This window comes from Zeus faber (assembly GCF_960531495.2).
Source record: "Zeus faber genome assembly, chromosome: 2".
Classification (NCBI taxonomy): Eukaryota; Metazoa; Chordata; class Actinopteri; order Zeiformes; family Zeidae; genus Zeus; species Zeus faber.
Window position 1 is genome coordinate 294,628 of NC_137189.1, and position 16,656 is coordinate 311,283.

Genomic DNA, 16,656 nt, shown 5'->3' on the forward strand with positions numbered 1-16,656 from the left:
AGGGGGGCGAAACCAGGGAACGATGAGCCTAGGGCTGGAGACGACAGGTTGTGAGTAAGTTGTTTAGTGAATTGGCTGCTGATGGCTGCCACATTGTTAGTAAAAAAGGAGGCAAGGCAGTCAGCAGTGAGGTTAGTAGCTGGGGGAGGTGGTGGAGGGTAAAGCAGAGACTTGAAGGTGGTGAATAACGTACGTGTGTCTGTGGCACCGTTGATCCTATCGTTGAAGAAGGCCTTCTTGGCAGCAGTGATGCCGGAAGAGAAGGAGGACAGCAGTGTCTGGTAGCTAGCAAGATCCTCAGTTGTTTTGAATTTGTGCCATTTCCTCTCGGCTGCTCTGAGGTCAGTGCGCGTTGTCCGGAGGGTGTCAGTCAGCCAAGGGTGCGACTGGGTTGAACGAGCAGGTCTGGTGGATAGTGGACACAGGATATCCAGACATGAGCTCAAGGTGGAGCAGAGGGAGTCAGTGGCATCATTAACCTGCAGAGAGGAGAAAGTGCCATGGGGTGGAAGAGAAGAGGAGAGCACAGAGGAGAAGTGGGTGGGAGACAAGTTGCGGAGATTGCTGCGGATAGTAACCATGGGTGGGGAGGTGGGGGGTTGTTTTGGTAGCTGGACATTGAAGTGGATGAACAAGTGGTCAGACAGATGAAGAGGAGTGACCCATAGGTTGTTGGTGGTACAGCTCCGAGCAAGAATGAGATCAAGCTCTTTGCCAGCCTTGTGAGTCGGTGGAGTCGGGATCTGTCTTAGGTCGAACGAGCGAACCAAAGACAGGAAGTCAGCCGAGCTCGCACTGTCCAAGTGAATGTTCATGTCTCCGAGGACGAGCATGGGACACTCGTGCTCAGGGATTGATGACAGCAGGGTGTCAAGCTCATGTAGGAAGTCACCTAGTTGTCCTGGTGGACGGTAGATGACGACCACATAGGCTTTCACCGGAGCAGTCACCAAGACGGCGTGATATTCAAAGGAGGCAAAGTTGTTTAAAGGCAGCAGTGGATTAAATTTCCATGTGTTGGAAATTAGCAGGCCAGTCCCACCACCACGGCCAGATGGTCTGGATGTGTGGGAGAATGATTAGTTAGTGGAGAGTGCAGCCGGGGTTGCGCTATCTTCCGGTTTAATCCATGTCTCAGTGAGAGCAAGGAGCTCTAAGGAGAGTTGGTTGGCATGACCAGAAATGAAGTCTGCCTTGTTAACTGCAGATCGACAATTCCACAAGCCAACAGAGAAGGAGGTCTTTGCAGAAGATGTTTGCTGCAGGGACCTGAGGTTACCCGGATTGCATCGGCGTATGGTATAACGACGCTTTCTGGGTGACCTTGAAGTTGTAGGGATGTGGTAGTAGCACACTTTGTATGGAGTGAGAGAAAGAAGGCAGGTTTGCCTTGTTCGGTGTCCTTGCTTCGGTTGACGTGCAGAGGTAGACGTGCGTCTTTACACAGAGCGTCTTCACACGAGAGCGACTACAAATGGGCCAACGCTTGAAGGGCAGGACCATAAATAGGTGATAGAATACAGCTGCTCGTGTGATTAGGGTTGCACCTGGCTAAGAGCACGCCCACATAAGAGAGGACTTACCTGAATAGGGGGTGTGTCTGGAACACAAGCTTGTTGGCAGATCAGCAAATAGCAGTGAAATGTACAGAGTCAATCCAGTAGTCCAAGTTGCAATACTACAATACGAGCAGTGATACACTACACAGCAACCTCAGCACTAGAGCTCGACTCAGAGTTAGCTCGACTCAGATTGAAAGTAAGAAAGATTGAAAGAAATATTGAACGAAAGATTGAAAGAAAGATTGAAAGAAAGATTTAAACAAAGAAAGATTGAAAGTAAGAAAGATTGAAAGAAATATTGAACGAAAGATTGAAAGAAAGGATGAAAGAAAGATTGAAAAAAAGATTGAAAAAAAGAAAGATTGAAAGAAAGATTGAACGACTGAAGAATAGAATGAAAGAAAGATTGAAAGAAAGATTGAAAGAAAGAAATATTGAAGGAAAGATTGAAAGATTGAATGATTGAAAGAAAGACTGAAAGAAAGATTGACCGACAGAAAGATTGAAAGAAAGAATGAAAGAAAGATTGAAAGAAAGAATGAAAGAAAGATTGAAAGATTAAACAATTGAAAGAAAGATTGCAAGAAAGATTGAAAAAAGAAAGATTGAAAGAAAGAATAAAAGAAAGATTGAAAGAAAGATGGAAAGAAAGAAAGATTGAAAGAAATAACAAAAGAAAGATTGAAAGAAAGAATGAAAGAAAGATTGAAAGACTGAAAGAAAGAATGAAAGGCAGATTGAAAGAAAGATTGAAAGTAAGAAAAATTTAAAGAAAGAATGAAAGAAAGATTGAAAGATTGCAAGAAAGAATGAAAGAAATATTGAAAGATTGAAATATTGAAAGAAAGAATGAAAGAAAGATTGAAAGATTGAAAGAAAGATTGAAAGATTGAAATAAAGATTGAAAGTTTGAAAGAAAGATTGAAAGAAAGATTTAAAGAAAGAAAGAAAGATTGAAAGAAAGATTGAAAGAAAGATTGAAAGAAAGAAAGATTGAAAGATTGAATAATTGAAAGAAAGACTGAAAGAAAGAATGACGGACAGAAAGATTGAAAGAAAGAATGAAAGAAAGATTGAAAGAAAGATTTAAACAAAGAAAGATTGAAAGTAAGAAAGATTGAAAGAAATATTGAACGAAAGATTGAAAGAAAGGATGAAAGAAAGATTGAAAGAAAGATTGAAAAAAAGAAAGATTGAAAGAAAGATTGAACGACTGAAGAAAAGAATGAAAGAAAGATTGAAAGAAAGATTGAAAGAAAGAAATATTGAAGGAAAGATTGAAAGATTGAATGATTGAAAGAAAGACTGAAAGAAAGATTGACCGACAGAAAGATTGAAAGAAAGAATGAAAGAAAGATTGAAAGAAAGAATGAAAGAAAGATTGAAAGATTAAACAATTGAAAGAAAGATTGCAAGAAAGATTGAAAAAAGAAAGATTGAAAGAAAGAATAAAAGAAAGATTGAAAGAAAGATGGAAAGAAAGAAAGATTGAAAGAAATAACAAAAGAAAGATTGAAAGAAAGAATGAAAGAAAGATTGAAAGACTGAAAGAAAGAATGAAAGGCAGATTGAAAGAAAGATTGAAAGTAAGAAAAATTGAAAGAAGGAATGAAAGAAAGATTGAAAGATTGCAAGAAAGAATGAAAGAAATATTGAAAGATTGAAATATTGAAAGAAAGAATGAAAGAAAGATTGAAAGATTGAAAGAAAGATTGAAAGATTGAAATAAAGATTGAAAGTTTGAAAGAAAGATTGAAAGAAAGATTTAAAGAAAGAAAGAAAGATTGAAAGAAAGATTGAAAGAAAGATTGAAAGAAAGAAAGATTGAAAGATTGAATAATTGAAAGAAAGACTGAAAGAAAGAATGACGGACAGAAAGATTGAAAGAAAGAATGAAAGAAAGATTGAAAGAAAGATTTAAACAAAGAAAGATTGAAAGTAAGAAAGATTGAAAGAAATATTGAACGAAAGATTGAAAGAAAGGATGAAAGAAAGATTGAAAAAAAGATTGAAAAAAAGAAAGATTGAAAGAAAGATTGAACGACTGAAGAAAAGAATGAAAGAAAGATTGAAAGAAAGATTGAAAGAAAGAAATATTGAAGGAAAGATTGAAAGATTGAATGATTGAAAGAAAGACTGAAAGAAAGATTGACCGACAGAAAGATTGAAAGAAAGAATGAAAGAAAGATTGACCGACAGAAAGAATGAAAGAAAGATTGAAAGATTATACAATTGAAAGAAAGATTGCAAGAAAGATTGAAAAAAGAAAGATTGAAAGAAAGAATAAAAGAAAGATTGAAAGAAAGATGGAAAGAAAGAAAGATTGAAAGAAATAACAAAAGAAAGATTGAAAGAAAGAATGAAAGAAAGATTGAAAGACTGAAAGAAAGAATGAAAGGCAGATTGAAAGAAAGATTGAAAGTAAGAAAAATTGAAAGAAAGAATGAAAAAAAGAAAGATTGAAAGAATGATTGAACGACTGAAGGAAAGAATGAAAGAAAGATTGAAAGAAATAAATATTGAAGGAAAGATTGAAAGATTGAATGACTGAAAGAAAGACTGAAAGAAAGATTGACAGACAGAATGAATGAAAGATTGAAAGAAAGAATGAAAGAAAGATTGAAAGAAAGAATGAAATAAAGATTGAAAGTTTGAAAGAAAGATTGAAAGAAAGATTTAAAGAAAGATTGAAAGACTGAAAGAAAGAATGAAAGGCAGATTGAAAGAAAGATTGAAAGTAAGAAAGATTGAAAGAAAGAATGAAAGAAAGATTGAAAGATTGCAAGAAAGAATGAAAGAAATATTGAAAGATTGAAATATTGAAAGAAAGAATGAAAGAAAGATTGAAAGATTGAAAGAAAGATTGAAAGAAAGATTGAAAGATTGAAATAAAGTATAAAGTTTGAAAGAAAGATTGAAAGAAAGATTTAAAGAAAGAAAGAAAGATTGAAAGAAAGATTGACGGAGAGAAAGATTGAAAGAAAGAATGAAAGAAAGATTGAAAGTTTGAAAGAAAGATTGAAAGAAAGATTTAAAGAAAGATTGAAAGACTGAAAGAAAGAATGAAAGGCAGATTGAAAGAAAGATTGAAAGTAAGAAAGATTGAAAGAAAGAATGAAAGAAAGATTGAAAGATTGCAAGAAAGAATGAAAGAAAGATTGAAAAAAGAAAGATTGAAAGAAAGAATAAAAGAAAGATTGAAAGAAAGATGGAAAGAAAGAAAGATTGAAAGAAATAACAAAAGAAAGATTGAAAGAAAGAATGAAAGAAAGATTGAAAGACTGAAAGAAAGAATGAAAGGCAGATTGAAAGAAAGATTGAAAGTAAGAAAAATTGAAAGAAGGAATGAAAGAAAGATTGAAAGATTGCAAGAAAGAATGAAAGAAATATTGAAAGATTGAAATATTGAAAGAAAGAATGAAAGAAAGATTGAAAGATTGAAAGAAAGATTGAAAGATTGAAATAAAGATTGAAAGTTTGAAAGAAAGATTGAAAGAAAGATTTAAAGAAAGAAAGAAAGATTGAAAGAAAGATTGAAAGAAAGATTGAAAGAAAGAAAGATTGAAAGATTGAATAATTGAAAGAAAGACTGAAAGAAAGAATGACGGACAGAAAGATTGAAAGAAAGAATGAAAGAAAGATTGAAAGAAAGATTTAAACAAAGAAAGATTGAAAGTAAGAAAGATTGAAAGAAATATTGAACGAAAGATTGAAAGAAAGGATGAAAGAAAGATTGAAAAAAAGATTGAAAAAAAGAAAGATTGAAAGAAAGATTGAACGACTGAAGAAAAGAATGAAAGAAAGATTGAAAGAAAGATTGAAAGAAAGAAATATTGAAGGAAAGATTGAAAGATTGAATGATTGAAAGAAAGACTGAAAGAAAGATTGACCGACAGAAAGATTGAAAGAAAGAATGAAAGAAAGATTGACCGACAGAAAGAATGAAAGAAAGATTGAAAGATTATACAATTGAAAGAAAGATTGCAAGAAAGATTGAAAAAAGAAAGATTGAAAGAAAGAATAAAAGAAAGATTGAAAGAAAGATGGAAAGAAAGAAAGATTGAAAGAAATAACAAAAGAAAGATTGAAAGAAAGAATGAAAGAAAGATTGAAAGACTGAAAGAAAGAATGAAAGGCAGATTGAAAGAAAGATTGAAAGTAAGAAAAATTGAAAGAAAGAATGAAAAAAAGAAAGATTGAAAGAATGATTGAACGACTGAAGGAAAGAATGAAAGAAAGATTGAAAGAAATAAATATTGAAGGAAAGATTGAAAGATTGAATGACTGAAAGAAAGACTGAAAGAAAGATTGACAGACAGAATGAATGAAAGATTGAAAGAAAGAATGAAAGAAAGATTGAAAGAAAGAATGAAATAAAGATTGAAAGTTTGAAAGAAAGATTGAAAGAAAGATTTAAAGAAAGATTGAAAGACTGAAAGAAAGAATGAAAGGCAGATTGAAAGAAAGATTGAAAGTAAGAAAGATTGAAAGAAAGAATGAAAGAAAGATTGAAAGATTGCAAGAAAGAATGAAAGAAATATTGAAAGATTGAAATATTGAAAGAAAGAATGAAAGAAAGATTGAAAGATTGAAAGAAAGATTGAAAGAAAGATTGAAAGATTGAAATAAAGTATAAAGTTTGAAAGAAAGATTGAAAGAAAGATTTAAAGAAAGAAAGAAAGATTGAAAGAAAGATTGACGGAGAGAAAGATTGAAAGAAAGAATGAAAGAAAGATTGAAAGAAAGAATGAAAGAAAGATTGAAAGTTTGAAAGAAAGATTGAAAGAAAGATTTAAAGAAAGATTGAAAGACTGAAAGAAAGAATGAAAGGCAGATTGAAAGAAAGATTGAAAGTAAGAAAGATTGAAAGAAAGAATGAAAGAAAGATTGAAAGATTGCAAGAAAGAATGAAAGAAATATTGAAAGATTGAAATATTGAAAGAAAGAATGAAAGAAAGATTGAAAGATTGAAAGAAAGATTGAAAGAAAGATTGAAAGATTGAAATAAAGATTGAAAGTTTGAAAGAAAGATTGAAAGAAAGATTTAAAGAAAGAAAGAAATATTGAAAGAAAGATTGATAGAAAGATTGAAAGAAAGAATGAAACAAAGATTGAAATAAAGAATGAAAGAAAGATTGAAAGAAAGATTGAAAGAAAGAAAGATTGAAAGATTGAATGATTGAAAGAAAGACTGAAAGAAAGAATGACGGACAGAAAGATTGAAAGAAAGAATGAAAGAAAGATTGAAAAAAAGATTGAAAGACTGAAAGAAAGAATGAAAGAAACATTGAAAGATTAAACAATTGAAAGAAAGATTGCAAGAAAGATGGAAAGTAAGATTGAAAGAAATAAAGTTTGAAAGAAATAACAAAAGAAAGATTGAAAGAAAAAATGAAAGATAGAAAAATTGAAAGTAAGAAAGATTAAAATAATGAAAGAAAGATTGATAGAAAGATTGAAAGATTGAAATAAAGATTGAAAGTTTGAAAGAAAGATTGAAAGAAAGATTTAAAGAAAGAAAGAAAGATTGAAAGAAAGATTGAAAGAAAGAATGAAACAAAGATTGAAATAAAGAATGAAAGAAAGATTGAAAGAAAGATTGAAAGAAAGAATGACGGACAGAAAGATTGAAAGAAAGAATGAAAGAAAGATTGAAAAAAAGATTGAAAGACTGAAAGAAAGAATGAAAGAAACATTGAAAGATTAAACAATTGAAAGAAAGATTGCAAGAAAGATGGAAAGCAAGATTGAAAGAAATAAAGATTGAAAGAAATAACAAAAGAAAGATTGAAAGAAATAATGAAAGATAGAAAAATTGAAAGTAAGAAAGATTGAAAGAATGAATGAAAGAAAGATTGAAAGATTGAAAGATTGAAATATTGAAAGAAAGATTGAATGTTTGAAAAAAGATTGAAAGTATTAAAGATCGAAAGAAATATTTAAAGAAAGATTGAAAGATTGAAAGAAAGAATGAAAGAACAATTGAAAGAAAGAATGAATGAATGAAAGAAAGAATGAAAGATTAAACAATTGAAAGAAAGATTGCAAGAAAGATTGAAAAAAGAAATATTGAAAGAAAGAATGAAAGAAAGATTGAAAGAAAGTTGGAAAGAAAGATTGAAAGAAAGAAAGATTGAAAGAAATAATGAAAGAAAGATAGAACGATTGGAAGAAATATTGAAAGATAGAAAAATTGAAAGTAAGAAAGAATGAAAGCAAGATTGAAAGATTGAAAGAAAGATTGAAAGATTGAAATATTGAAAGAAAGAATGAAAGAAAGATTGAAAGATTTAAAGAAAGATTGAAAAAAGGATTGAAAGACTGAAAGAAAGAATGAAAGAAAGATTGATAGATTAAACAATTGAAAGAAAGATTGCAAGAAAGATTGAAAAAAGAAAGATTGAAAGAAAGAATGAAAGAAAGATTGAAAGATAGATGAAAGAAAGATTGAAAGAAAAAAAGATTGAAAGAAATAAAAGAAAGATTGGAAGATTGGAAGAAATATTGAAAGATAAAAAAAATTAAAGTAAGAAAGATTGAAAGAAAGAATGATAAAAAGATTGAAAGATTGAAAGAAAGAATGAAAGAAAGATGGAAAGATTGAAATATTGAAAGATAGAATGAAAGAAAGATTGAAAGATTGAAAGAAAGATTGAAAGAAAGATTGAAAGATTGAAATATTGAAAGAAAGATTGAATGTTTGAAAGAAAGATTGAAAGAAAGATTTAAAGAAAGAAAGATTGAAAGAAATATTGAAAGAAAGATTGAAAGATTGAAAGAAAGATTGAAAGATTAAAAGATTGAAATAATGATTGAAAGTTTGAAAGAAAGATTGAAAGAACGATTTAAAGAAAGAAAGATTGAAAGTAAGAAAGATTGAAAGAAATATTGAAAGAAAGATTGAAAGATTGAAAGAAAGATTGAAAGAAAGAATGAAAGAAAGATTGAAAGAAAGATTGAAAAAAAGAAAGATTGAAAGAAAGATTGAAAGACTGAAGGAAAGAATAAAAGAAAGATTGAAAGAAAGATTGAAAGAAAGATTGAAAGAAAGAAAGATTGAAAGAAAGATTGAAAGATTGAAAGATTGAAAGAAAGAATGAAAAATTGAAAGAAAGAATGAAAGAACGATTGAAAGAAAGAATGAAAGAAAGATTGAAAGATTGAAAGAAATATTGAAAGAAAGAGAGAATGAAAGATTGAAAGATTGAAAGAAAGATTGAAAGTAATAAAGATTGAAAGAAAGAATGAAAGAAAAATTGAAAGATTGAAAGATTGAAAGAAAGATTGAAAGAAAGATTTAAAGAAAGATTGAAAGACTGAAAGAAAGAATGAATAAAAGAATTAAAGAAAGATTGAAAGATTTATAGATTGAAAGAAAGAATAAAAGAAAGATTGAAAGATCTAAAGAACGATTGAAAGAAAGATTGAAAGATTGAAAGATTGAAATAAAGATTGAAAGTTTGAAAGAAAGATTGAAAGAAAGATTTAAAGAAAGAAAGATTGAAAGAAATATTGAAAGAAAGATTGAAAGAAATAACAAAAGAAAGATTGAAAGAAATAATGAAAGAAAGATTGAACGATTGGAAGAAATATTGAAAGAAAGATAGATTGAAAGAAAGAATGAAAGAAAGATTGAAAGATTGAAATATTGAAAGAAAGATTGAGAAAAAGATTGAAAGACTGAAAGAAAGAATGAAAGAAACATTGAAAGATTAAACAATTGAAAGAAAGATTGCAAGAAAAATGGAAAGAATGAAAGATTGAAATAATGATTGAAAGTTTGAAAGAAAGATTGAAAGAAAGATTTAAGAAAGAAAGATTGAAAGAAAGATTGAAAGAAATAACAAAAGAAAGATTGAAAGAAAGAATGAAAGAAAGATTGAACGATTGGAAGAAATATTGAAAGAAAGATGGATTGAAAGTAAGATAGATTGAAAGAAAGAATGAAAGAAAGATTGAAAGATTTAAAGAAAGAATGAAAGAAAGATTGAAAGATTGAAATATTGAAAGAAAGAATGAAAGAAAGATTGAAAGATTGAAAGAAAGAACGATTGAAAGATTGAAAGAAAGAATGAAAGATTGAAAGAAAGATTGAAAGATTGAAAGAAAGATTGAAAAAATGAAAGATTGAAAGAAAGAATAAAAGAAAGATTGAAAGAACGATTGAAAGATTGAAAGAAAGAATGAAAGATTGAAAGAAACATTGAAAGAAAGATTGAAAGATTGAAAGAAAGAATGAAAGAGAGATTGAAAGATTGAATGAAAGATTGAAAGATCGATTGAAAGATTGAAAGATTGAAAGAAAGATTGAAAGAAAGATTGAAAGTTTGAAAGAAAGATTTAAAGAAAGATTTAAATATTGAAAGAAATATTGAAAGAGAGAAAGATTAAAAGTAAGAAAGATTGAAAGAAAGAATGAAAGAAAGATTGAATGATTGAAAGATTGAAAGAAAGATTGAAAGAAAGAAAGATTGAAAGAAAGAATGAAAGAATGAAAGAAAGAATGAAAGAAAGATTGAAAGAAAGATTGAAAGAAATATTGAAAGAAAGAAAGATTGAAAGTAAGAAAGATTGAAAGAAAGAATGAAAGAAAGATTGAAAGATTGAAAGAAAGATTGAAAAAAGAAAGATTGAAAGAAAGATTGAAAGAAAGATTGAACGACTGAAAGAAAGAATGAAAGAAAGATTGAAAGATAGATTGAAAGAGAGATTGAAAGAAATATTGAAAGACTGAAAGAAAGAATGAAAGAAAGATTGAATGAAAGATTGAAAGAAAGAAAGAAAAATTGAAAGAAAGATTGAAAGATTGAAAGAAAGATTGAAAGAACGATTGAAATAAAGGAGAACGAGAGAAAGGTTGATCCATTAACATCAGCACAACCCCATTGTGTTTATTGTTCTATGATAAGATTGAAAGAAAGATTGAAAATAAGATTGAAAGAAACAAAGATTGAAAGAAAGATTTAAAAAAAATGAGTACTAGTCACTTTTAGAAAATCATTTGTCCTATGGATTAAATGCCATACACACTTGCATCTCTCCCCTCCCACCCCACACACATTCACATGACCAATCCTCCCAACACCCACACACACATGCGTACATGCACACACACACACACACACACACACACACACACACTAGCACAGGAATAAATGTACCCGTACATGTTAGGCCCACGGCCTCCCAGCGCCACTAGAGGCCGCCCTTGCCCCATCTGCAGCTCCCTACTCAGACCCAATTGCACACACCTGGGATCAATTACCCGCACTGTATTTAGCCCCAGCTTCCTAGCCATTCCTTGCCAGACCGTCAACTAGCTTTCCCCGAGTTGCATCGCGATTGGCTCCCTTCCTAGTTCCTAGTTCCTAGTTCCTAGTTCCCAGTTCCCAGTTCCAAGTTCCTAGTTTATGTCTTGTTGTCTCGCCTTCCCTTCACCTGTCTGTCTCCGCTTGTCGACCAGGACTCTCCACCCAGCCTGGTTCCCCGTCTCTCCACCCGGATCCTGGACCCCATCTCCTGGTCATCATCGTCCCTGCCCTGCCCTGCTCCATCCCCTCCCGACCAGGTCCCCCCGGCCAGCTCCACCGTCCCAGTTAATAAACATCCCTTGCCTGCCTCCCGTGTCCCTGTGTCGTGCGTTTGGGTTCCTCCCTGTTCGGGTCGTGACAGTACGGTCTGGCCAGGAAAACATGGACCCAGCCGACACAGAAGGGCTCCGCCGCGCACTCCGGGACAGAGGAGTGTTGCTTGGGCAACATGACCGGGTCCTCCGGGACATCGCGGAACACCTCCGGACCATCTCTGCGGCCGTCAGCAGCCTGCAGGGCCCTCCGGCCCCCGTGGCCTCCCCTGCTCCTCCGACCTGCCCTCCTTCCCCCACCAGGGCTCCCAGCGCCTCTCTCGTTCCCCCTGAGCCCCACGTTCCGGCTCCAGCGCCTTACGACGGCGATTTCGGCACCTGCCGCGCCTTCCTTGTGCAGGTGGTTTTCCAACAGCGGCTGTCGTCGTACGACTCCGATAGTGCCCACATCGCGTTCCTCATCTCCTGCCTGAGAGGGGCGGCTCTCGGCTGGGGTTCCGCGGTTTGGAGTCAGGGGGGTCCCGTGAGTCTCTCCTACGATCTGTTTACCCGCGAAATGAGGAGAGTCTTCGACCACCCAGTTTGCGGCAAGGAGGCCGCCAGAAGACTCCTCTCCCTCCGCCAGGGTTCCCGTAGCGTCGCCTCCCTCGTCGTCGAGTTCCGGACTCTAGCCGCGGAAAGCGGCTGGAATGACGGAGCCCTGCAGGACGTGTTCCAGCGTGCCCTGAACGACGAGTTGCGGGACGAGCTGGCACGGCGGGACGAGCCCACGGACCTAGGCCAACTAGTGGAGACCTCAATCCGCCTGGACAACCGGCTACGGGAGCGCCATCGCGAGAGGGAGGGGGCGAGCCTCCAGTCCGTGCCTCCCGCCTGGGCGGCCACGCCCCAGTCTCCAGCGCCCGCTACTCTTGGGCGCCGCACAAGTCCCCCGACTCTCTCCGATGCCGAGCCAATGCAGCTTGGTCGCTCCCGGATCTACCCAGAGGAGCGAGCACGCCGCCTACAGACCGGTGCCTCTCTGTATTGCGGTCGGCTGGGACACCTCTGAGCCACCTGCCCGGTCCGGCCACGAGAGGGCGACTCCTCGGTAGGGCTACGCTCCGGCCGCTCCTTACCACGTCATCGCCCCTATGACTGCGCAATCAACCTCCTGCCAGGCGCCCCCCTCCCCTGCAGTCGCCTGTATAACGTCTCCCGGTCTGAACAGGAGGCCATGGAGACTCACATCCGCGACTCTCTCGCTGCCAGGATTACTCGTCCCTCGTTTTCTCCGCTAGGCGCAGGGTTCTTCTTTGTTGCGGAGAAGGACAAGACCCTCCGTCCTTGCGTCGATTTCAGGGGACTGAACGATATCACGATCAAAGACAAGTACCCCTTGCCCCTGATGGATTCAGTCTTCGTCCCCATCCAGGGGGCCACCCACTTTTCCAAGCTGGACCTCCGCAACGCTTACCACCTGGTCCGCATCCGCAAAGGGGACGAGTGGAAGACTGCCTTTAACACCCCGCTCGGTCACTTTGAGTACCTTGTTATGCCCTTTGGGCTGTCAAATGCCCCAGCGGTCTTCCAGGCCCTAATTAACGGGAGGTTAGCAACTAGCTTTCCCCGAGTTGCATCGCCGCGTCAGCCGCGTCAGCCGCGTCAGCCGCGTCAGCCGCGTCAGCCGCGTCAGCGATTGGCTCCCTTCCTAGTTCCTAGTTCCCAGTTCCAAGTTCCAAGTTCCTAGTTTATGTCTTGTTGTCTCGCCTTCCCTTCACCTGTCTGTCTCCGCTGGTCGACCAGGACTCTCCACCCAGCCTGGTTCCCCGTCTCTCCACCCGGATCCTGGACCCCATCTCCTGGTCATCATCGTCCCTGTCCTGCCCTGCTCCATCCCCCCCCGACCAGGTCCCTCCGGCCAGCTCCACCGTCCCGGTTAATAAACATCACTTTATTATTTGCCTGCCTCCCGTGTCCCTGTGTCGTGCGTTTGGGTTCCTCCCTGTTCTGGTCGTGACAGTACATCCAGTATGTATACACACACAGTCATGTTAACCTATACACTGTGGTTTAAACAGGACTACGTACTACCCATATGCACTCACAGCACTGTGTATATCCTCTCCCACCACACACATTCACATAACAAACCGTCCCGGCACACACACACACACACACACACACACACAATGATGCAAGTCATATCAACACAGCTGAAGCCGCCTTGTGTTATGAATTCCTCTCATGCCGCAGCCTTCAGCTCTCCAGTAGCTCTCCAGCAGCTCCTCGTGTCCCAGCAGAGCTGCCGTGCAGTTGTTCTGCTGCTAAAGGCTGTCAACGTTCAGCGGGCGGACGCTCGTTTGCCCCCACCCTCCGAGCTCCCCTGCCATCCAGGGTCCTTCTGACCCCCCCCCCCCCCCCCCCCTTTAGCAGGGAGCTTGCCATCCTGCTTCTGTGTGTGGCCAGAGTCCACCGCTGCACACATCCCCTGGCCGACACGGCCCGTTGTGTTGTTTTTTTTTTATAATAGGGGGGATAAACAAAGTGTGTGTGTGGCGGAACAATCTCACGGGTTACAGGGGCCAAGTTGGGTTCACCTGTCGACGATGACGAAGCCCGGCATTGACGTGCAAGCTTGGCGGCGGTAGTGGAGTCGGGTGGTGGGGGTAGGCAGACTCAGAGCTTTACAAGGAGCGGGGCCGGGAAATGTGGCGCACGGCTGAAGGCGACGTAGCTAAATCACCTCCACGGGGTGTTTACGGGGAAGGATCATTAGCGAGCTCGGCTACCTGCGTTACCCCTCGCTCTCCCTCCGTCAGCGTTTCGGCAGGAGTCCAGGGAGTCTGATGCCCTCATTAATAAAGATTACTATCTTATCCTACAATGAATAGTAGTAATTTTAATAATTATGCCGAACAGCGATAAACTTAATCTCATTAAATTAATGCCCAATCGTTCTTCTTTACAAAGAATAATCCACGTATTCATAATAATAAATAATAATTTGGTTATCAAAATGCGTCATTATAGACGTTTTTTTTAATATCTTAATGGTATATTTTGTACGATCACATTAGCATGATGTAATAATAATTTTGGGAATGCATTATTAAAATATATTAAAATAATTTATTTGGATGGAGTAATTTTTTGGAGAAGCTTCCGCATTGCGGGAGGAGAACGTCTGAGAGAAGCACACTATATTTACCCTATCTCCTCATGCCGTGACTGTGCCCAATATTGAAACAGCAGAAGAAGAACGGGGGCAATAAAATGGATATAGAGTAAGTGCACGAAAAAAAAATGTTTTAGAAAGTTAACTTTTCAATTGTTACACGTTTTTGCTGTTAAATGCTAGCAGTTTTGTGTTATAACACGATATAACACGGAGAGATTATGCATGCAAAAGTTAATGACTTTGTTTTATTTTATAAAGCCGTTTTTAACATGCACAGTATCTAGCTTTAGTTAAATGTGTGTTGGAGTGGAGTGTTAACTAGCATTTAGATTTAGTTTACTGTGTGTTGGTGCAGGGAGACGGTACTGTGAGAGAGAGACGGTTTTCAAACAGACAGACGGACCCGCTAGCTAAGTTTCACTTGATCGGTTCTCCACCAAAGCGTGCTGAGAGAGTCCGGACTGTTTTTTGCCAGTTTAGACTTTATTTGAAGGTACAATGGTACCTCGACTTATGACTGCATCTACTTACTAATCCAAGATACGATAGTCGCGAAAATTAGCATCGTCTTACGACTGACTGCTCCAAGATACGACCGTGGAAATTTGTAGTTGGCGCGTCGGCGTCAGTCAGCGGGCGACCTACATCGTGTGTGCACGTTGTTCGTGGCTTATCGATTTTTTTTTCATATTTACTGTGTTTGTGCTGTGCGTTTTGTTTTTTTGTTTTTTAACTTATGAAAGCAATATGTGCTCTCTGTCATTTGGGTGGGCCGGCTGTACAAGTGGTTGCCTGCTGAAATAGAATATTTTCTGCAATGATATCTGTTATCCTCGGGCAGTGCCTGACTTTAAGGATAAACAGTAAAAGATAACATTTATAAAGTCGCGATCATGTGGGACATCTGGAACAATCACAGCATCCCATTTTGCTGGTTCATACACATTGCTGTATGGAGGTGATTTAGCAGCATGAGAAATGTACCACTGAATTTTGGAGTCCTAAATAGTTGTAACTGGTTCTAATGTTGTGGCTGATCGGTGTGTATGTTGTTGTATGATGTTGTTGTGATTTTATTTTTTCCTATTGAAATAAAAAAAAAATGAAAGTCAAACCTGATTTTAAATTTCACTCATCCTTTGGTCATGAAATGGAAAAATAATTTTTCAATTTTGATTTTTGTATCTCCAAAAAAGCAAAATTTGAAAACCACTCATACCCCATTTTTTCCATTTCTGATTCTGAATTGAGAATAGAGTAACCAAAAGATACAGCGATTGAAAGACCTGGTCTACACTCCTAATTGTATTTGTCCTTTTACATTTCTATTTCTATCTTAGAAATCTCTGAGAGAAGGAGGTGGTTACCTGAGGAGGTCCATGCGGTGGAAAAGAACCTGAAGGCTTTCATTGAAAGTGGTAAAGTGCCGGGAAGGACTGAGTGTGATGCATGTATTAGAGCTTCACCTGAAGCTCTAAACCAGCGAAGCTGGACTGCATTGAAGTACTATGTAAAAAATCGTATCACTGCCATCCAATGCGAAAGTGCGAGAAGAATTTATTAATAGAGTTGTTAAAGCATTTGCTCAAACATGTTGGTTCACGTTGCTCAAAAATATTGGTTCATTTGATGCAACTTCATTTTTGATGATGTTTGTGTTGTTCGTTGGCATCCTGAGTACCCAGGTATACACTGGAGTTCAACTAGTTATTGATTTTATCAGGCGAAAACATTGATAATTAGTAGTTAGGTGCAGTCAAAGGCCGCAAGTCAATTCATCTGCTGATAACAACTGACTCTACGGTGGCCAACGGGAAAACTCTACAACTAAAGAAAATACATGTAAATAGACAAAACGCAAGCAAATTTAGAAAATGTCATCATCAATTTGACAACACAGGCAACAACACAATGGAAAAGTTCACGAAGGAACAAACTTAAAATAAAAACATCAAGAAATGTTTGTGTATCATATCTGATATATTCCCCAAATGAAGTGTCCGTGGTGAATTGCTTTTAAGTTTGTTTCTGTGCAAATGTTTCCATTGTTTTGCATCTCTTGCCTGTGTTGTCAAATTGATGATGATGTTTTCTGAATTTGCTTGTGTTTTGTCTATTTGCAGTGAGTTTTCCTGCCGACCACCGTAGGGTAGGTTTTTATCAGCAGATTAATTGAAAATGGATAGTTAGGTGCAGGCAAAGGCCAAAGGTCAGGGTTTACCACCATACTACTCTTCCCCCGCGTGAATACATTGCACTTTTTCTTTGTTACAAAGCATATCAGGAGACTTACTAAGCCCTGTGTGAGCCCTTGTTTGTTTTCTTGTGCCATCTGCTCCTTTTTATTTTAT